Genomic DNA, 22,384 nt, shown 5'->3' with positions numbered 1-22,384 from the left:
GTTGTTTCTGAAATCAGAGAAGGAAATTTAGCACTGCTTGAACCTGCTAACGGGCTCCTACGGCATTCTATAGCTCTCATTTGGACTTCAGGAAGAGTATTTATTTGAATTTATTTCATAAAATTTACAAACTGATGGATTGTAAAATTATTATTATTATTATTATTATTATTAATAATAATCAATTAATTTCTCAAAGCTGTTTACAAAGAGAATAAAACTATAAAATTATCAGTAGAAGCAACCCTTTCAAACTTTCGAAAGATAAAACCAGCAATAAACTCAAAGCAAATTAAAGCATACACCAGCATTATACATGTCTGGGTATGTTTGTCTAAACAAGAACGATTTTAGCAGGCGCCGAAAAAGAGGTCAGTGAAGACCTGATGTCAATAGGCAGGGAGTTCCAGAGCTACACATTATGGCTTGTGTCGGAATATAGGCTGCTTCTCAACATTTGCAAAAATTACGAGGAAATAAATAAATTTGTATATTTGTGCTGGTTGAGAACCGTGACAATAAATCTATCTATCTATCTTTGTATATTTAAAATCTAATTGGAGTTGTTGTGCGCACACACACAAACACACACTGTCAAAGTGCTCATTATAAGTAAAAGAGGGTGAAACAGCACCCAGGGATGTTCTGTAACTTCAGTGGATGAGGTGGGCAGGGATGCTGAATGCCCCCCTCCCCTACTGCTTAAAAGGTAAAGGGATCCCTGACCATTAGGTCCAGTCGTGTCCTACTCTGGGGTTGCGGCGCTCATCTCGTGTTACTGGCTGAGGGAGCCGGTGTACAGCTTCCGGGTCATGTGGCCAGCATGATTAAGCCGCTTCTGGCAAACCAGAGCAGCGCACGGAGACGCCGTTTACCTTTCCACCGGAGCGGTACCTATTTATCTACTTGCACTTCGATGTGCTTTCGTACTGCTTACCACTTCCCTATCCCCCTTATTTCTTAGCCTGACTCTGGGGCAGGAAGAGGCGGTTGTCTCAGGAGTGTAGGTATAGGATGGAGGGACCCTTCCCCGCAACTTGTCACCCGTTTCTCTGTTTGAAAAAGCTGCTCTCCCCACTGTGGCACACGGCGCCATCAGTTTGCATAGTTTGCTTATCAGTTATTTTGAGCTAGGAGATACAGAAGGGAGAATTCCCCAAAGGAATGTAGATTTAGTTTTCATGCTTTCAACAGCTGCTAGATTGGCTGTTGTGTTAAATACTGGAAATCCAGGAGTGGCTTATCGGTGGAGGGAAATACTTGCACAATGTGTGGGAGATTTTCTTTAATGTGTATAATGGGAAAGAAACTCTCATTCCATGAAGCTGAAGGGAGCGCATGTGTGAGAGAGCATTAAAAAATAAATAAATAAAATTCCAAACTGGGCACTTTCCTTCCTGGAACGGGAGAGATGGTTACAATTTAGAATCACAGAGTTGTAGAGTTGGAAGGGACCCAGAGAGTCATCTAGTCCAACCCCCTGCAATGTAGGAATCTCAACTAAAGCATCCACTTGACAGATGGCTATCCAACCTTCTCCAAGGAAGGAGAGTCCACGGCCGGACAACTCTTGCCGTCAGAAAGTTCTTCCTGGTGTTGAGTTGGGATCTCCTTCCTTGTAACTTGACTCCGTTGGTTCGAGTCCTGCCCTCCGGAGCAGCAGAAAACAAGCTTGCTCCATCCTCCGTGGGGCAGCCCTTCAGATTTTTGAAGATGGCTCTCATATCTCCTCTTCTCCAGGCTAAACATATTTTAAAAGTACAGTTTTCATTAGAACGGTTTATTTTTGCCCTAATGTTTTCTTGCCCAGCGTTTGTGGCTTGCTTTGCATCTTAAGCGTGTATTAATACTTTTGGATCTTCATCCTCGCCATTGAGAAATGGATCCATTGGCGAAATGGTGGATCTTTCTATTCCGCAGGCCATTATTATCTCCACCGTGTTCTTCCATTACTGTTAAAGACGCCCAAGTGCTAACTCTAGTTGCCATGTGCTTATCCATCCATATATGTGTTTGCCTATCAACTAACTTCAGAGAATACTACTTTTTCTATCTTTCCTTCATTGTCTCTCTCTCTCTCCCTCCTTTTTTTTTTTTTTACTCTTCCAGTGTGGTGTAGTGGTTAAGAGTGGTAGACTCATAATCTGGTGAACCTGGTTCGTTTCTCCGCTCCTCCACATGCAGCTGCTGGGTGACCGTGGGCTAGACACACTTCTCTGAAGTCTCTCGGCCCCACTCACCTCACAGAGTGTTTGTTGTGGGTGAGGAAGGGAAAAGAGAGATTGTGAGCCGCTATGAGACTCCTTCGGGTAGTGATAAAGCGGGATATCAAATCCAAACTCTTCTTCTTCTTCTTCTTGCAGGTGATCCTGTTGATAATCCGTAAAATCCTGTTTCTGGTGGGAAATCTGGGTATTAAAAGTTTTTCCAGTGTCTCACCCAGTGGACAGATTGGAGGCTCTTTCCGGGTTGCAGGCTGTCCATTCTGCACTTTTGAGTACTAATACACCAAGGTATGTAGAGCTCTTTGTGTTCTTCTCATACCAGCTACCCCCGCCCCCCAATTTAAATAAATGTTTCTAGTCCTCATGGCTGCAGGTATAAGGCTGGCAATTACATAGGCTGCCATGGGATTTTTCAGAAGTGCAGAAGTGGGAGAGAGCATGACATTCGGGGATAAGGTGGTGAGGTGTTGTTGCTGAACGTAGCTTTTCTTCTCTCGCCTAGTGAAAACTGGGTGAATTTTGCAGGGTGTTTCTACTGATCGCCTTTTAGCCCTGCTATTTTGGTGATAACTTTTTCCTCCTTCTCATGGAGAGATGGAGGCTCATTTATATTCATTGGGCTTGAAATTGCTGTGATAAATAGAGGTTACTGGTGTTCTTATGAGCTGGCCTGACTGCTTCCTGGGGTCTGCAGTAGGCTGAATTCCTACGAAACTCCTTCTCCTTTTGTTCCTTTCCTTCCTCCTCCCTGCTTCAGAGCTCATTAGATCCCACCTACCACGACTTTGAACAGAACGCGGAGACCATGGGGAACTGCACCCTGGAGGGCCCAGTGACTTTGGACAATAACCTCGACTTCCCACGGCAGTTTTCCATTGTTTGAAGTAATTTTTGATTGAACAGGAGGAATAACAGCCAAGTGGGCCCCCCGCCCCTGAAACCTTTTGCCATTGCTTGTTACATTTTGATGGGAATGCCAATTTAGATTTGGGGGGTAGCAGGATCACCCACCACCCATTTTCCATACCTTCTTCCTTGGCTCCAAACGTAACAGCTAGTTGGAAGACAAGCAAGGTGCAGTGCTGTCAAGTATCCCGTTTTCCCCGGGATTCTCCCTTATTTCAAGCAGTTTCCCTTATTTTTTATTTCCCTTAAATTTCCTGTTTTAATGGAAGCAGCTCCTCCCCTGCTGGGCAGGGACTGGGTGGGAAGACCTCGCCTACTTGGAGAGAAAAGCCTCAGCCCTCAAAGCAAGTGGGAGCCGTTTCCCGTGCTCACAGGGGGGTGTATTCCTCCCCCTGCATCAGCCCCTATCCGTTGCCGCCGAGCCCCTCAGCCGGCCAATAGGGTTAGCTGGCGGGCGGAGCCTGGCTGCCTTTGAGCAGCTGCTGCTTCCTGTCCTGTTTTGATGGGATCAGACAAGAAGACGATGGGGCTCCATCGCGCAGAGCACATGGCTGCCCTCCTCTTTGCTGGCTGCCCTCCTCTTTGCTCCGCTCCACTTGGAGTTTACATTGCTGCTCCGCCCACTTTTGCTTCTGGCTCCGCCCACCACTGACATGTGACTGTCCCCGGGATAGGTGAGACTGCTGATCCCTTATTTTCAAATTTGAAACTTGACAGCTATGGCAAGGGGCTATTCTGGAAGTTGCAGCTACCCCTGAACTGCCTTCCTGATTAGGAGGCCGCTGTAAGCGGATGAAAACATTAGCAGGACTTTAATAACACTTGGAATGAACCATTACTATGGATAATATGGACAGATGGAAAAATATGGACTATGAAACAACGTGCAGTTGAAAATGATGACAATGAGACCCATGGAGGGGGTGGGGAAAAGTCTAGTGATTCAGAGAAATCTCTAAATGTGGGTAAGTTTTTTGGTATTGTTATAATTTAACGCTTGTAAAATCAAATAAAAAATATTTTCAAAATTGCAAAAGAAAGAAAGAAAGAAAGAAAGAAAGAAAGAAAGAAAGAAACTGCCTTCCTGAAAAAGCAGCCCTGTTCAGGAACACAAGCTTTCTTGGAGTGCACATTTGGGGATTGACCTAGGAGGAAACAAGAATAGCCAATCTCAGTAGGGATAGTGTGTTGAAGTGGGACAGAATGCCGACGTTGCACCATGGGAACTGTGTGTGTGTGGGGGGGGGGAGGAAATAACATGAAAAGGAGAGGATGTGTAGCTGGAGTCTTTTACTGCTGGCCTGAGGGTTTGATGGGAAAGGCATGGATTCTCTAATGCATGGGCAGGCCAACTAAGGCCCGGGGGCCGGATCCGGCCCAATCGCCTTCTAAATCCGGCCTGCGGACGGTCCAGGAATCAGCATGTTTTTACATGAGTACAATGTGTCCTTTTATTTAAAATGCATCTCTGGGTTATTTGTGGGGCAATTCATTTATTATTATTTTTCAAAATATGGTCCGCCCCCCCCCCCCACAAGGTCTGAGGGACAGTGGACCAGCCCCCTGCTGAAAAAGTTTTCTGACCCCTGCTCTAATGCATGGCTTTTGCGGGGTGTAGGAGAGTGTCAAGCTTTGATATCGGATCCAGGCTGAGTAAGATGACCCTGGGCAGGGAGTGGGGTGGGGGGAGATCTCAATGCAGTGGAAGCAAAAGGCTGTCCTGGGCAGTATGAATAGGAGGAAAGGGAATTAGCTTGGCCTCTTCTCTCTGTTGATTTCCCCCCAGGGTGTCTTACAATGCATTATCTCGCTTCCGCAGGATATCCCATTGTAGATCCCAGGGGCCTTTGTTCTGTACGGCTTGGAATGCCCTCTGTGGGGCATTCTTCCTGCGTGTCGGGCCTGCTTCCAAAGCTCTCCTGGATCAGATCTGAGAATCGAGCAGAATCCCCACGAGCAAAGTAGCCTCTCCTCCCCATTCCAAGCTCAGTTTATCCAAATAAATATATTGGAAGGAGCGTTTCCACCCCGGACACCAGGGTCCACCTCCGAGGGTCTTCTGGCTGTTCCCTCCCTGCGAGAAGTGAGGTTACAGGGAACAAGGCAGAGGGCCTTCTCGGTAGTGGCACCCGCCCTGTGGAACGCCCTCCCATCAGATGTCAAGGAAATAAACAACTATCTGACTTTTAGAAGACACCTGAAGGCAGCCCTGTTTAGGGAAGCTTTTAATGTCTGATGTTTTATTGTGTTTTTAATATTCTATTGGGAGCTGCCCAGAGTGGCTGGGGAAACCCAGCCAGATGGGTGGGGTAAATCATCATCATCATCATCATTATTTCCAGTTGGGCTGATCGTTTGAGCTGTTGCTTGGATGCGGGTTCATTTTGCTTACTGCTTCTCTTGAGCCCTTGTGTAAAAGTAAGGTGCCGCATGGCTTCGTGTCCTTGGACTTTTCTGCTGGCCTGTGGACAGGCAAGGGTTAGGCTTGCGTTGAGGCAAGAACCCTGACCTCTGTGTGTTGTGTTGATTAGATGTTCTACAAAAGGGCACACATTATCCCCCTCCATTAAAGTGTGTGACACAAAGATCATGCCTGCCCATAAGGTTTCTCCAAAATGTCCTGTTCGGGGGAAACTCAGCAAAGAGGATCTACATCTTGTGCGTAGATCTGAGAGAGTAACAAAGGGTCAGGCGCCCAAACGCTACTCCAAAGAGTTTGCAATCTCAGCTGTTGCAAATGTAGCTGTAGTTTACACTCAAAACAGAGACACTCAGGCTCACTTCACAGATGTGAAAAGGCCACAGCAACAGGTTGCAAAGTTCAACACTGTTCCTGCCAACACACACAGAGCAAGTGCTCTGGTCCCCTGGAGAGTTGGTTATCAAAGGCTTCAACTGGTAGAACCAGTCTCAGAGAGTTCCAAGGGTGGAACAAAGACATCAGATTCATACTGTGTATATGATAACTGTTTGTTTACTTCTCTTAATAATGCCTTAACTTACGCCGCTCTCACATTGTCTAATATCGGGGGAGGATGTTGTGATATCAGTACAAGCCGAGCTGCGAAGACGCTGAAGCAGCAAGGTCACTTGACTTGACTAAGAGTCATATTTCACTCTGTGAGAAACACACTGGCCATAGTAGCCCACTCACATGTGATGTCATTGTATTTTACTATTGTACTTTTTACTTTCTGTTTTGCATCAGGAGATGCAAGATGCTTTAAGACACAGCTCTGAATTATGAGCTGCTACGCAGAGACATTCTGCTTTATCTACAATAAAGTAGGTTTAGCCAAAAGGCTCGTGTGTGTTGTTTTCAACCTGGGAACAACCGCATATTACATTGTGCCCCTGGACTCCATAAGCCAGAGGGCACAGAAGCTTCGTCCGCCTTGGGGTCAGTCTCTCAACTTGCCCCCGCGGGAAGTTTTCATAACACTAGAATCCTGGTGCTCTTTATTCTTCGTGGAGCTCTTCTAATGTGAACATCTGCTTTCCCAACAACCCTGTTGGGGTAAAGGTAAAGGTAAAGGTACCCCTGACAGTTAAGTCCAGTCACAGACGACTCTGGGGTTGCGGCGCTCACCTTGCTCTGTAGGCCGAGGGAGCCGGCGTTTGTCTGCAGAGAGCTTCCGGGTCATTTGGCCAGCATGACTAAGCCGCTTCTGGTGAACCAGAGCAGCACACAGAAACGCCATTTACCTTCCCGCCGGAGCGGTGCCTATTTATCTACTTGCACTTTGATGTGCTTTCGAACTGCTAGGTGGGCAGGAGCTGGGACCGAGCAACGGGAGCTCAACCCGTCACGGGGATTCGAACCACCGACCTTCTGATCGGCAAGCCCCAGGCTCAGTGGTTTAGACCACAGCGCCACCCACGCCCCTGTTGCGGTAGATAATGCCATTAAGGAGCACTATCTGAAATTCCACGAGTCCATGGCAGAAGTGAAAACAGAAGCTTTGGTGTCCTAGAACTAAGACAAGCTCTGCATCTGTTGGATGGAAGGACTGGTGTGGAGCTTCTGTCGGTGCCAAGGAATGGCCAGAAAGAAAGTCCTACTCCAGTATCTGATGAAGCCAAGGAAATGCGTGCCTGATCAGCCTCTGGAGGGAAAGCCTGTGCCAGCTAATCTGAACCTTGGAAAGAAGCAGCTGCAATAGTGCATAATAAAAACAGGTGTCCAAATGGTTCAGAGGGTGCCGTTTCTTCTTGGGCCTGCTGTGCCAAGAGCAAGAATCTGAGCTGCGTATCATTCTTCCTTGTGCCCAAATAGGGCAAAACTGAGCATTGGGCTCAGTAGCTTGCTGCTGGCCCAGCTTGGCAATCAACCCCTTAAGATCCCTGCCCCTCTGGGTGAGTCCTGACATCCCTCAGGCCTCGTAAAAAGTGTCCTAGACCTAGAGGGAATGAAAGAACTTGTGCATCATGAGTGGTGGAACAGTGGCGGCGGTGGTGCAATCCATGCAGCCACCATCCAACCTTTTGCTTACTAGAGAGGCACTGCTTCCTCCATCGTTCTCAACTTCAGCCTTGCCACTAGCGTTAGCCGCCTTCCCAAACATGCCATTCTCTCTGCTGTTTGCCCATCCAGGCACACGCACTGCACCAGGAAGCCAGGAATGACTAAAACGATGCTGATGAAGTGTGGGCATGGTGCCACGGAGATGCCAATGGCGAGAAATGTTGCCTGCCGTGCCTACGCTGCCACAGAGCCAGGAACGGTTGCGGCCCACGGCAGCTCGGCTCCCAGTCGGTCGTGATCAGCATCCTGCTGTCAGCCCAAAACTAATATCTGTAGCAGCGCTGACATGTATTCTTAATGCGATTCTTCCCCCTTGCTCCCATCAACTCGCAGGGATGACAGGAGGTAGCTTGGGACCCGTACCGGCTGTGTACGGCTGCACGGCCGGCTTCCCATGCAGAGAGCTCTTGTAATTGGAAAGGCAGGAGAGGATTGCACGCCCCCCCCCCAGAGGCTGTGCAGTTGAAGGTCTGGGGTCTCCGCTGGGAAGGATGGCGGAAGGGGAAGGAGCTCTTTCACTTGCTGTGCTTGTGCGCTTAGAACATGAGTGGGCAGCGCACTGTTGCACTTCGGCTCTGCTTGTTGGCCACTGGGGGATGTGGGGTGCTGGACTTGGGCTTTTCGGTCCCTTCTTACGTTCAGATGAAAAGAGAAAAGCAGCAGATCCGATGCAAGCCCAGACCCTGCCTGGAGCTGATGTGTGGCTGTGAAATCCGCCCTTCCTAAGAGAAGTGGGTTTCTCTTAACCTCTTTCATGGAAAAGGCAGCTCAGCTCTTGACGCCTCTTCCAGTGAACCTGCAGACAGCCGCGTCTCGTCTCTCGGAGTGCTGTGCATAATGGAACCAGCGCGGTGGGTATTTCATCTTCTGAATTATCTCCCTAGCAGACTCCGCCGCTTCCCAGGAATAATTGTTCTTGGGCTGTTGCTCAGCAAAGGGTCTCCCTCCTCTTTTCTTGTCTTTCCCCCTTCTCTCCCCCCCCCATCTTCCTCTCCCCACCTCCTGTCATTGACGCCGGCCTCTCCCCTCTTTTGGAGTTGGTGTTGATGGGATTTTCCCTTGATGAAGTTGTTTCTCCTTGGCAGGGAAGAAATGCTGCCAGGCTTTTTTTTTTTTTTTTGTAAGTAATTTTTATTGATTTTTCATTTAGATTTGACAAAAAAAAAAGAACAGGATGCAACATACAACTTATAAGTGCAACTAGTGTGTAGAACTTATATTACAAAAAATATATATCGCTCTTATCTTTTAACACTTAACATTTCCATCTCTTCCCTTCTTCCCTCTTATGTCTTCTCTAAATCATTTTTCTATATTTTGCACTTCAATTCCTTTTACCACAAATAAAGTTTTCCCTTATCGGGTTGCTTTTTATTCTCACAATCTGGTATTTATCTTAAATAACTTTCCTTATTTCTTAAATATTCTTTTGTCTATCTAAACGCCGAGTGTTTTATGACATCCATTCATATCTTGCAAATCTTGTCCAAATAATCTATAAATTTTCCCCATTCATTTCTAAACGTTTCTTCCCCTTGTTGTCTGACTCTCGTTGTAATTTTTGCGATTTCCATATATTCAGTGATTTTTTGTTGCCATTGCTGCACAGTTGGTATTGTTTTCTGTTTCCAGACCAGAAAACAGAAACAGAAATGCTGCCAGGCTTAATGAGCCGGAATGACGAGCGGTGTCAGCTTAGATCAACATCCTGAATGCGTTGCGTTCTGCTTCCCCTTTTGCCATTTGTCTTCCGCAGGCGAGCTGCCTTCTAGGCTGCTCCCGATTAGCCTGCCTTGGGATTTTCCTCTCTGTGTGAGGATGGGGCAAAGAGGAGACCGCTGGAGACAGCTGGAGAAGCTTGACAGGCGAATGCTCGCTGGCAAAGCAGAGAGGCAATCCAGGGAAGCTTTGACATGAAATTTGCAGTTTGGCCTGGATTGGCTGCATAAGTGTTTGGGGGGCACCAGTTTCACTGATGGTCGGCCCCTTGGAAACTTTTTTTCAGGCTCCTGGGGTTCAGTGGACCACCATTGGCCTTCCCTGGTGGATTTTCGCTGACCGCAAATGGGCTGCACCTGAGACAGTGCTATTCTTTTTGCAGGTCCTTCCTTCCTTCCTTCCTTCCTTCCTTCCTTCCTTCCTTCTTACAGGATGCTGCCTTATACAGAGTTGAAACAAAATATAAAAAAAATCCTTCCAGTAGCACCTTAGAGACCAACTAAGTTTGTTCTTGGTATGAGCTTTCGTGTGCATGCACACTTCTTCAGATACACTGAAACAGAAGTCACCAGACCCTTATTTTTTTATTTTGTTTCGACTATGGTAGACCAACACGGCTACCTACCTGTAACTAGAATTATACAGAGTTGAGACCATTGGTTCATCTAGCTCAGTATTGCCTACATCAGGCATGTCCAACAGGTCAATTGTGACCTACCAGTCGATCGCGGGGCGTCCCTGGCCGATCGCGTGATGCTGTTAGAAAGAAAAAAAAAAAACCACTCAACAACTTTGGTGTAGCCATCCCAAAAAATGCTCAACAACTTTGGGTCTTCCTTCCCCCCGAAAAGCTCAAGAACTTTTGTTAATCCAATGGATAGATCAATGCCAGTTTTTTTATATAGTGGGAGTAGATCGCAGTCTCTTGGGAGTTGGACATGCCTGGTCTACACTGACTGGAAACAGTGGGTTTCATATAATCGTAGAGTTGGAAGGGATCCCAAGGGTCATCTGGCCCAACCCCCTGCAATGCAGGAATCTCAGCTAAAGCATCCATGACAGATGGCCATTTGACCTCCAGATAAGACTCACTCTGAGCCCTACCTGGCGATGCCATTGGGGATTAAACCTGGGACCTCCAGCAGGCATTCCATTCCTTAAATAAATGGAAGCAATGGATACAAAAAACTTACGGAATATGCAGAAATGGCGAAACTTACCGGAAGAATAAGAAATCAATATAACAAACTTTTTTTATATAAACGAATGGAAATGGATTATTGAATATTTGCAGATAAATTGTAGACAGATAATAATAATAATAATAATAATAATAATAATAATAATAATAATAATAATAATAATAATATATTTATAACCCGCCCATCTGGCTGGGTTTCCCCAGCAACTCTGGGCAGCTTCCAACAAAGATTTAAAAAAATACATTAAAACATCAGTCATTAAAAACTTCCCTAAACAGGGCTAAACAGATAAAAATAGTAGCAGGATTATTTTAAAAACCTACAGTTTTTTAAGAGTATATATTTACAGCAGATAAGCAAATGAGTAAATTAAATGAATTTGGAAATGCAGAAGATATGAAAAAATAAATTTAAGGAACCGCAGAAAGAGGGGAAAGGAAGTCAAATTTTGAAATGTTAAATGAATTGTGTGCATGCACACGAAAGCTCATACTAATAACAAACTTAGTTGGTCTCTCAGGTGCTACAGGAAGGAATTTTTTTATTTTTATTTTGTAAAATTAATGAAATGTATAAATTTGAAAAGTATAAATAAAAATCTTTTTAAAAGAAAATAAAGAAAAGGAAGCACTCAGAAAAGAGCATTGGATGTGGGTGAAGGGTTGTTTTGTTCTCAGAGGCTAGAGTTAGACTGGGGCTGAAGGTTGGGGTTCTGTTTCACAAGCAACGGAAGAATAATAATATCTTCAGTGGGCCCTGCAGCCAGTAAAGGACTGGCACCTGCTATGGCCAAGCTCTCATGAAGCTGCTCAACCCATATATTTATTTTTTCCTCCTTTGTGAAAAGGGATCATAGCTTGGGGATAGAGTTCATACTTTGCAAGCAGAAGTTTGCACATTCGTCCCTAGCAGTTCAAGGATCAGGTAGCAGGTAATGGGAATTGTAGAATTGGAAGGGACCCTGAGAGTACTGGAATACTGTGTCCAGTTCTGGGCACCACAGTTCAAGAGGGATGCTGACAAGCTGGAAGGTGTCCAGAAGAGGGCAACCAAAATGGTCAAAGTCCTGGAAACAATGCCTTATGAGGAACAGCTTAGGGAGCTGGGTATGTTTAGCCTGGAGAAGAGAAGGTTAAGGGGGGATCTGATAGCCATGTTCAAATATATAAAAGGATGTCATATAGAGGAGGGAGAAAGGTTGTTTTCTGCTGCTCCAGAGAAGCGGACACGGGGCAATGGATTCAAACTACAAGAAAGAAGATTCCACCTAAACATTCGGAAGAACTTCCTGACAGTAAGAGCTGTTGGACAGTGGAATTTGCTGCCAAGGAGTGTGGTGGAGTCTCCTTCTTTGGAGGTCTTGAAGCGGAGGCTTGACAGCCACCTGTCAGGAATGCTTTGATGGTGTTTCCTGCTTGGCAGGGGGTTGGACTGGATGGCCCTTGTGGTCTCTTACAACTCTAGGATTCTATGAGTCATCTAGTCCAACCCCCTGCATTTGAGGAATCTCAACTACAGCACTCAAATTTCTTTCTCTATCTCAGACCCTGGAGGAGGAAACCCAGAACAGACCAATGAGGACTCAGCATGTGCCTTGGCTTCAGAGAAGGGAGGGGTGAAAAAGGGCAAGGGGGAAGTGTAATGTACATGTAATGGAGTATTCAGGGAAAGTACATGGCTGACTGGTTAGAACCCTGTGCAGGAGTATTTCACGCTGCAAAACTTTGTTGTAGGCCCCACTTGCAAATCCCAATTCATTTTGTGCCAACACTGAAGCCTACTTTCGGGGGGGGGGGTGCAACCTGTGAGGCTCTTCAGCTGCCAATGAATCTAGAATACACCGAGCCTTGTCTCTCAACAATGAGCGTGGCTCTGTTAGCCCTTGCACATCTCCTTTGCTGTGCGATTTTCCCTTTCCCTGCCATTTGGAAAAAGGCATTCAGAAGGAGACAGTCTTGAGTGGTTTGCCTCTGTGAGGTTCTCTGTGTGGCCCCCTCCCCCCACTTTTAATTAAAAAAGCTAATCTGCTTCTGCTGGAGAATCTTCCATTTAAACCCCGTCCTTTTTCTGTTTATCATTCCAATTGGTTTAGTGGGTAACAGGTGCATTCATACTCATCCATTTTATCGCCCGATAATCGTGTTTGAAATGGGACACGGGTGGCGCTGTGGGTTAAACCACAGAGCCTAGGGCTTGCCAATCAGAAGATCAGCAGTTCAAATCCCTGTGACGGGTGAGCTCCCGTTGCTCGGTCCCTGCTCCTGCCAACCTAGCAGTTTGAAAGCATGTCAAAGTGCAAGTAGATAAATAGGTACCGCTCCGGCGGGAAGGTAAACAGCGTTTATGTGCGCTGCTCTGGTTCGCCAGACGCGGCTTAGTCATGCTGGCCACATGACCCAGAAGTTGTACGCCGGCTCCCTCGGCCAGTAAAGCGAGATGAGCGCCGCAGCCCCAGAGTTGTCCGCGACTGGACCTTATGGTCAGGGGTCCCCTTACCTTTACCTTTAATCGTGTTTGATTAGGGTACCATTTCTGTCTTTTTGACCTCTAGCGGGTGTTACCCACTACCCAGGTGTAATTATTCCCCATAGTGCATTGCAGAAGTTGCCATCTCTGTCTTGCACGGCAGGAAACCACAGAGATATTTGGGACACCACTATGTGTTTTGCTAAGAAAACACCTCTTGACTTATGTCCCCTCTGAAAGAGTCAAGGAAGCGTTTCCAAATACCAGAAAGCATTGCCAAGTGTCTTAAAAAAATTCCTATGTCCCCTTTCTTTGGATTCTTAATGCTATGGTCTCCAATGGATGGAACAGTGGAATCCATCCTCTGTGTTCAACCTCAGTGGTTTTGTGATCTTAAGAAGGGCAGTTGCCTTAGGGATGCGTCTCCCATTGTAAACTGCTAATATTTGTGGTTCTGTGTCATGGTTGCCGTAAGAAGGGTCTGCTGAATTGGGACGGCGGCACACCCAGTCCGGCTTCCTAGTATTCCAATGTCTCTGGCGATGGAGGCGGAACATAGCCCTGTCCTCTGTGGAAAGACGCAAAAAGCATTTGGCAAATTAAAAGCGATAATGAAGCATGAGAACGCATGAGTGCAACCGGAAACTGGAAATCCCACGGGGCGCTTTCAGGAGTGAACGCAGTAATTTGTAATCAAAATTGAAGTGTGCAGATGGGATTATGATGATCACGCGAGGTGATACTGCTTGACAAAGAGGAATCTGTTGCTTCCTGGTATTTTATTGCCACCCATTAGCAGTCACAGTTTCTTCCGTGATTCCGCCGCCTTGTATCGTTTGTGTGAAACGTTAAATCCCGGCTTTAACTAAAAACAAACAAACCGGTTACTGGTTCCAAACTTTCGTATTTCTTTTGCCAGTGGCTGTTCTGCAGTAGCTGTTGCTAACTGTTAATAGCAACTATTGCAGAGATTGCCAACACAACACCTGTGGGCACAGTGGTGCACTTCATAGAATCGCAGAATTGTAGAACTGGAAGGGATCCTGAGGGCTGCCTGCTTTGGGCCTGAAGGACCCTGCCCTTGCATTTAGTTTTTATCTGTGTTGTTTTAAATGAGACCATCTTGGCTGTGAGCCCTGGAAGACCTGCACCCTGCCTTGCTGGCCCTTTCCCATCTGGCCTGGGAGAGTGGAGTGCGGACTGACTCCAGCTACAAAAGCTGAGGCTGTTGAACGGATTCTTGGACTGGAGTATAGTTTATGGGGGTTTGAGAGAGCTGTTGCTGTTGTTGATATCACTGTTGTATCTTTAGTTTTAGATCTTAAGATTTACGTGAAAGTGGTTTCCATTTGGTTGTGTACGTTTTGATGTGTTTTATTTATTGTTTATGACTTCGGTTATGTTTGTAATTATGTAAATATTGTCATGTTTTAAGCCACCTTGAGCATAGTTTCAACTATGGAAAGGGGGCATATAAATAAAATGATGGTGATGATGATCAGTTAGTGCAACCCCCTGCAATACAGGAATATGCAGCTGTCCCGTATGGGGATCGAACCTGCAACCTTGGCATTCTCAGCCCCACGCTCTATGACGAAGCCACTGAGGTCACCTTAGACAGGGGATGAAGGTAGTTGCTGAAGTAGGAATTTGGCAGAGTGTCCCTCTTTCTGGCTCCCCCTTTTTGGCTTCTTAAGGCTCAGATTGATTCTTCTGTATCCAGCCTTTGCCAAGATCCCTTGGGAAAGTAAGGCGTGTTCCCTTCCTTTCCCTATTTCTTTCGGGTGGGGTGGGGTGTATTCTGAGTGAGGGGCGAGGAGAGTGACCAGAGGAAGTGGGGACTCACAGCACTTGCTCAAAACTCCAAATGAGCCTGTTGGACCAAAAAGGGTAGCTCCTTTTGAGCCAGTGTGGTGTAGTGGTTAAGAGCGGTGGACTCGTAATCTGGTGAACCGGGTTCGCTTCCCTGCTCCTCCACATGCAGCTGCTGGGTGACCTTGGGCTAGTCACACTTCTTTTAAGTCTCTTAGCCCCACTCACCTCACAGAGTGTTTGTTGTGGGGGAGGAAGGGAAAGGAGAATGTTAGCCGCTTTGAGACTCCTTTGGGTATTGAAAAATTGGATGAGATGGTTGGACAGTGTTCTCGAAGCGACTGGCATGAGTTTGGTCAAACTGTGGGAGGCAGTGGAGGATAGGGTTGCCTGGCATGCTCTGGTCCATGGGGTCACGAAGAGTCGGAAACGACTGAACAACTGAACAACAACAACAACAACAACAAAGTGGGATATCAAATCCGAACTCTTCCCCTTCTTCTTCTTCTTCTTCTTCTTCTTCTTCTTCTTCTTCTTCCTCTTGTTAACACCATAGTCATTTGTTCATAAGCAGGGGCTGGTGGCTATTCCAAGTTAGGGCCAGTTTGTAAACCCAAGCCAATAGTTTTCCATAGGAGACAAGTCCTATTTCTTGATCTCCAGCTGTGTGTGCAGTTCCTGTTAAAAGCAGGGTATCCTATGGGTGTTGCACCAGCTTTTCAAGCAGAACAATGCAACTGTGGGGGGAAATATCAACTGTGCCTAAATGTGCTCTGTCAGCCACACTTAGATTAGCGTACTGGGCTGGAGCGTTTGATCTGTTTTTCTTCCGCAAGTTGCACTCGGGAGAGCATGAATCAGATAAGGAACAGCTCAAGATCCTTGAGTTTACAGCTATTGATAGCAATCCGGGAAACTGTATTGCGTCTGCAACGCTCTGATTATCTGTAATGGAAGGAGAAGGGGCCCTGCGCTGCTTCTTTTGCGACTCTAATCTGTGGCCTGCCTTTCACAGAATGGCTGGTATGATGGAGCCAGCCTGCTTCTGTTCAGATGCTGGCCCACTTGGCTCTGCGTTGTATAATCTCTCTTTCCAGTTTAGCTCCCTGGGGTCCTCTCCATGGGAAAACACGTACTCTGCCTCTGCGGGGAGCATGGGGGGGGTCTTGGAAACAGGCAAGCACCCATCGCTAGTTAAGCAGACTGTCAGAGGCTGTAGCGGAGGCAATGGCTTTGGCTTCCCCTGTGCTTGACAAAGGCATGTTATACTTCTTGCATGTTAAACAGCTCTAGCAGCGGTAGGATTGATGTGCTGGATGGTGTTCTGCTCTTCAGGAGGTGATCTAGCAGGTTCCTGCCTTTCCTTCTCCCATCGCCACTGCCTCTGCAACTGTGTGAAGAAGCTGGGATAGCTCACTCGGTAGAGCATAAAGGTAAAGGGACCACTGACCATTAGGACCAGTCGTGTCCGACTCTGGGGTGGCGGCGCTCCTCTCGCTTTACCGGCCAAGGGAGCTGGCCTACAGCTTCCAGGTCATGTGGCCAGCATAACTAGTCATGCTCGGTAGAGCATGTTACAGGTAGGTAGCCGTGTTGGTCCGCCATAGTAAAAATAAATAAATAATAATAACCCTTCCAATAGCACCTTTTGTTGTTGTTGTTCAGTTGTGTCCGACTCTTCGTGACCCCATTGACCAGAGCATGCCAGGCACGCCTATCTTTCACTGCCTCCTGCAGTTGGGCCAAACTCATGCCAGTCGCTTCGAGAACACTGTCCAACCATCTCATCCTCTGTCGTCCCCTTCTCCTTGTGCCCTCCATCTTTCTCAACATCAGGGTATTTTCCAGGGAGTCTTCTCTTCTCATGAGGTGGCCAAAGTACTGGAGCCTCAACTTCAGGATCTGTCCTTCCAGTGAGCACTCAGGGCTGAATTCTTTAAGGATGGATAAGTTTGATCTTCTTGCAGTCCATGGGACTTCAGCACCATAATTCAAAAACATCAATTCTTCGGCGATCAGCCTTCTTTATGGTCCAGCTCTCACTTCCATACATTACTACTGGGAAAACCATAGCTTTAACTATATGGACCTTTGTCGGCAAGGTGATGTCTCTGCTTTTTAAGATGCTGTCTAGGTTTGTCATTGCTTTTCTCCCAAGAAGCAGGCGTCGTTTAATTTCGTGACAGCTGTCACCACCTGCAGTGATCATGGAGCCCAAGAAAGTAAAATCTCTTACTGCCTCCATTTCTTCCCCTTCTATTTGCCAGGATACCAACTAAGTTTGTTCTTGGTATGAGCTTTCATGTGCATGCACACTTCTTCAGATACACTTCTGAAGTATATCTGAAGTATATCTGACTTATGTTTCAGTGTATCTAAAGAAGTGTGCATGCACACGAAAATTCAAACCAAGAAGAAACTTAGTTAGTCTCTAAGGTGCTACTGGAAGGATTTTTATTTTTATTTTTTATTTTGTTTCGGTAGAGCATATGAGTCCCTTAATCTCAGTGTGTCAGGGCTGGGGGTTGGACTAGACGACTCTCGTGGTTCCTTCCAACTGTGTGATTCTGTCTCCTAGGTTTGCAGTTGCTCCTGAGACTGAAGTTAAGGCTTTCAAGTATTAATAGAAAAAACGGGGGGGGGGGTTGGCTTTTGTTTCCCAACTCCCCAAGGGACTGAGTCTTCTAAGTCCATGATCGGTCAGATATGAATGGATGGAGGCAGGATGCAGTGAAAGCAAGGCAGATCTTTATTTTTGTGTTGCAACAGAGTTTCCTCCCTCCTTGCAAGGAAGCAAGAGAAACCAAGAAGAAACATCTCTTTTAAGGGTTTGCATTTTGGCGTGGAGAAGAAGGACATCCCCTCTACAGTCTGAAATTACATCACACATAAGGTGGGGTTAATGTGCCTCAGGCAGGCCAAGGTGTGATATTTTTGAGGATTTAGCAGATTTTACATACCTGTAGTTCCAGACACAGTTTGCACAAAACATTAGCATATGATAAGACAATCATGATGCCTGTCAGACATCCCTCAAGGCAGAGCATCTGGGCAAACAATGACAATTAATACCAAGGAGGTTCATAGATATAGGAGAGGAATCCCTTCAGGAACTTCCCCTGATCGATATCTGCCTACCTGTTCTCAGGCAAGGGGGATTAAGGAGGCAGAGGAAATATTGAGAATCTTTAGGAGAGTCAAGATGGCTTTTGGATTGCTTTCCTGTACTATTTTAGACATGTGGTTTATACACGTGTGTGTGCGCGCACAATTATCAACATTTATTCTATATTTGAGACCTTAGAATTCATATAACAAAGTTTGCATATGTCTGTCATGCACAGTTTCAGCAGAGAAGCATGGTTGTAGACTGAGACTGGACATAGCAGGGACACGTGGTTGTCTCTGGGGAAGCGAAAAGAGGAGATGGGTGAGGATCAGAAGATCCCCCAGTCTAACCAAGTAACAGGAGACTTTATGTCCTCATGTTGCCATGGAATTGGTGGATGAGGGGTAGCAGGAGGGAGCCCATTGTTACGCGGCAGATCCTTTTCATGCAGAAGAAATCCACGTTTTGTGGATATTGATAGAATGCAACTGAATCCCTCTTGCAAAATTGTGACATCAGGAAGTGACCTGTGTGATTTTTGCATTGCTTTGGTCTGCTTGTGTGTGTGTGGGGGGGTAGTGAGTAGCATTTAAACGTGCCTTTTCCCCACCCATAATGTTTGAAGTGATTGAGACTACGTGTGCAAATTTGCCTTACTTTAAGACAGCCGCCTCCAGCCCGGTATCCTCTAGGTCAGGGGTCCCCAAACTAAAGCCCGGGGGCTGGATCCGGCCCAATCGCCATCTAAATCCGGCCCGCGGACGCTCCGGGAATCAGCATGTTTTTACATGAGTAGAATGTGTCTTTTAATTTAAAATGCATCTCTGGGTTATTTGTGGGGCCTGCCTGGTGTTTTTTTCTACATGAGTAGAATGTGTGTTTTTATTTAAAATGCATCTCTGGATTATTTGTGGGGCCTGCCTGGTGTTTTTACATGAGTAGAATGTGTCCTTTTGTTTAAAATGCATCTCTGGGTTATTTGTGGGGCCTGCCTGGTGTTTTTTCTACATGAGTAGAATGTGTGTTTTTATTTAAAATGCATCTCTGGATTATTTGTGGGGCCTGCCTGGTGTTTTTACATGAGTAGAATGTGCCCTTTTGTTTAAAATGCATCTCTGGGTTATTTGTGGGGCCTGCCTGGTGTTTTTACATGAGTAGAATGTGTCCTTTTATTTAAAATGCATCTCTGGGTTATTTGTGGGGCATAGGAATTCGTTCATATATTTTTTTTCCAAAATATAGTCTGGCCCCCCACAATGTCTGAGGGACAGTGGACCGGCCCCCTGCTGAAAAAGTTTTCTGACCCCTGCTCTAATGCATGGCTTTTGGGGGGTGTAGGAGAGTGTCAAGCTTTGATATCGGATCCAGGCTGAGATATCGGATCCAGGCTGCTCTAGGTGCTTTGGGCTATAGCTCCTATCAGCCCCAGTTAGCACATCTGGAAAGGTTGCCTGAGGTCATATTGCAGCCAGAGAGACCAGGGAGCTTCGCATGTTATGGAATCAGGTATAGGGCACTGAGAAATGAAGGGGGCTTTCCTCTGCCCGCTCATTTTATCCAGCCTCTCTGCACTTGGCTGAGCTCCGTCATGAAGGAAGGTCTCTGTGTCCCAACCTAGGCTTATTATTTCCCCCCCCCCCCTACCGCTCCCCCTTTCATTGATGGAATGACTGCCAGGCTTGTTTCCAGCCGACACGCCGAGGCAGAGCCTTTTCTTGCAGAAAGCCTCCAGTCTGTATCTAAGCAAGCATCGCTTTTTCTTTTTTCTTTTTTCTTTTTGTTATTAAACAGGAGGCAAACCTCTGGAGATCGGCATTCCGTGCTGCGAAGTTGTCGAGCGATGAGGGGAATGACGGCAGTCTGTGGGCCTGAGCCCAAGAGCAGAATGTGAAAAAGGTACTGTGGGGGAGATGTTGGGGTTTGATGGCCCAACTAGATGGTGGCAGGGGTGTCCGGGGGTTTCCTGAGCATAAGAGAAGAGTCAAGGTTCACGGATGATGATTGGCTGGAATAGGACAGTCACACCTCCTGCTTGTGCACCTCCCAGCCTCTCAATCTTCCACAATCTCTTTCTGTTGGTTTCATCGCAGTGGCTCCCATCGCCCAGACAGGTGCCCACGTAAGAGTGCCCATCATTATAAGGGGGCCTGGCAGATGGGACCAACAGCCGCAGTGAATTGCAAGTGTTTGGGTTCGGGCGGCGAACTGGAATGACGCCCCAAGCCATTTGCAAGCCTACGTTCAAAGCATATCTCAAGGCTCAGTTCAGGGTGTCTCTGCACTGTAGGTTCTCATGCCCTGTCTGGTTCTTCACCCACCAATTTCATCCTTGGAAGAACTCGCTCTGGTCCTCTTCCCTCGCTGCATGGGTAGCGGGAGGAACCCAGTGGCATGTGAAACCCCCAACCCTTCCTCTAATAATTTGAAGACCTGGTGTGTTTTCAGGAATGAGTCACTACAGATAAGAGTTTTCATGGCTCCCTCCCTTCTTTTTGAGCTCAGGGATCTGTTTATATCTTCAGCTGACGATATCAAGTGTGTAGCAATTCCGTGTTGTGCTTCCATATTTGAGCCAAGCCTTTTAAGTCGTGCTTATTTAATCCACAGAGTACACCCAACCACCCTAACGAGCCGCAGAATACCAATTTTTGTTTCGTGCCCTTGGGTCTGGGGTCTGCTGGCCCACTGCCCCCTCTATCCTGGCAGCGTCAAAAGCTCCTTTTCCAATCTCCTGGGCCATTTGGTACTCTAGGCCTTGCATCCTTTGCTTTCCCCTCCACAGCACATCCTTTTCTTCCTTTCTTCCTTTGAAGAAGCCTCGATGCTCAGTTCCCAAGAGGTCCTGGCCCTCTCGGAGTTCAAAAGATTTTTGCTGCTTTGAGGCCTGGTTGTGGTCTGCTCAAAGCCAGGTGGGGAAGGTGGTTTTGGTGGAGGAAAGAGGGAGGCAAAAGAATACACCTTGTAATGCAAAAGAGAGGGAAACGCGCCTCGGGCGATGGAGGTGAGCTGCACGCAGCACTCTGGATTTTCAAGTCCGCTGCTGTGTTTGCTGGCGTTAACATGGAGATAAACGCTCCTCCTTGCTTTTTGAGCTGACATTGTCAACTGGCCGGGCTCCAGCAGCTGATCTGCCCTGAAGTAGAGTGTTCCATAACACATCTATATTGGGAATGGTGAAAGTCTTGCAGTGAAAGCCCGGGGTTGAAAAATAAAATGATTTAGTTGTCCTTGGGACTCGCTCGCTATGCCACTTAGACCTTGCCACATTTTACATGTTTCTGACAACAAATCCATAAAACGTGGAGGGCAGGTGAAGAATGCTAAACTTGCTACAACGATGCACTGGGGAGCTCTGAGTTGCTTGCAGCAATCCACAGATACACGTCTTCCCTTCACACTCTGGGTGTTCGTTGTGTAGGCTTTGCAGACACAATTATTGTGTGAAACAGCTTCGGCGGTCGAGGCTTGGACTTAGGCTGTCAGTGACTTTACATGTTCTGACTGCCGAACTTTTCAGGATGAGGCTTAGGGGAGGATTGGGTCCATGCAGAACCTTGCTTTTAGGACTGTACCATGCATATAGGCAGGGGCTCAAACCCTTCCTGCAAAATTCCCAGCCGATGAGATTTTCTAGGGGCTAGGAAGAGGGGAAATGTGCTTCTCTGCCATTGCAGCAGCCTGGCCTCCACATGCCAGGTCCAGTTTTTACACTTCCAGAAGCTACTGGGGCGCCTGGATTTTTGCACTCCTGTAGGTGGGCCTGGGAAATATCACGGGGAGCGGCCATCATTTAGAGGTGAACTAATGAATGGCCTGACTTGGTATATTCTGGATGTTGGAGGGGTAATTCAGCCTAGCCCGCTTTCGTTCATCTCACCTCAATGGAGTGAGCAGCTACAGTGAAACTACAGGTAAAGAGAAAAGCCAGAGAGGCCAGAAAAGGGTCCTGTGACCCTGATTCTCATAAAAGCTTGCAGGTCAGATTTATTCGCTGAAGGGACCTCACTGCTACTTCCAGTTAAGAAAGATGGTCTCCTCTTCTCCTTAGTTTTGCCTCCTAGCTGGGTCTGAGAAGGAGATCACGATTCTTTAGATAGATTGGGAAAGTCTGGTGGTTAGGTAATGAGTCCAGGCTTAGTACCCTCGTACTTGCAGGACCGCCTCTCCTGGTATGCCCCCACAGAGGACCTTAAGGTCCACAAATAATAATAGCTTAAGGGTCCCGGACGCAAAAGAAGCCAGATTATCCTCCACAAGGGCCAGGGCCTTTTCAGTGTTGGCTCCGACTTGGTGGCATACTCTGTCCCACTCTGTCTAACAGGCCCTGCGGAAGGAGGTCAGGTCCCGCAGGGCCTGTAAGACAGAGTTATTCCACCTGGCCTTTAATCTAGCCTGATCCCCTATTCCTTTTCCACTTCTC

General features: G+C 46.9%; 1 long non-coding RNA gene across 1 annotated transcript in view; it reads left to right on the top strand.

The window, feature by feature from the left end:
• The window catches only part of LOC117044425, a 62,484-nt gene extending 42,668 nt beyond the window's left edge, over nt 1–19,816 (top strand). Inside the window, exons 2-3 of the long non-coding RNA XR_004426290.1 lie at nt 2,364–2,513; nt 19,756–19,816. This is a non-coding gene — a long non-coding RNA (uncharacterized LOC117044425). The remainder of the gene's footprint in view (nt 1–2,363; nt 2,514–19,755) is intronic.
• Nucleotides 19,817–22,384: the final 2,568 nt, after the last annotated feature.

This window comes from Lacerta agilis, chromosome 3 (genome assembly GCF_009819535.1).
Source record: "Lacerta agilis isolate rLacAgi1 chromosome 3, rLacAgi1.pri, whole genome shotgun sequence".
NCBI classification, from domain to species: domain Eukaryota; kingdom Metazoa; phylum Chordata; class Lepidosauria; order Squamata; family Lacertidae; genus Lacerta; species Lacerta agilis.
Note: the sequence above shows the minus strand (reverse complement) of the source record. Positions and strands in the feature narration are given on the sequence as shown.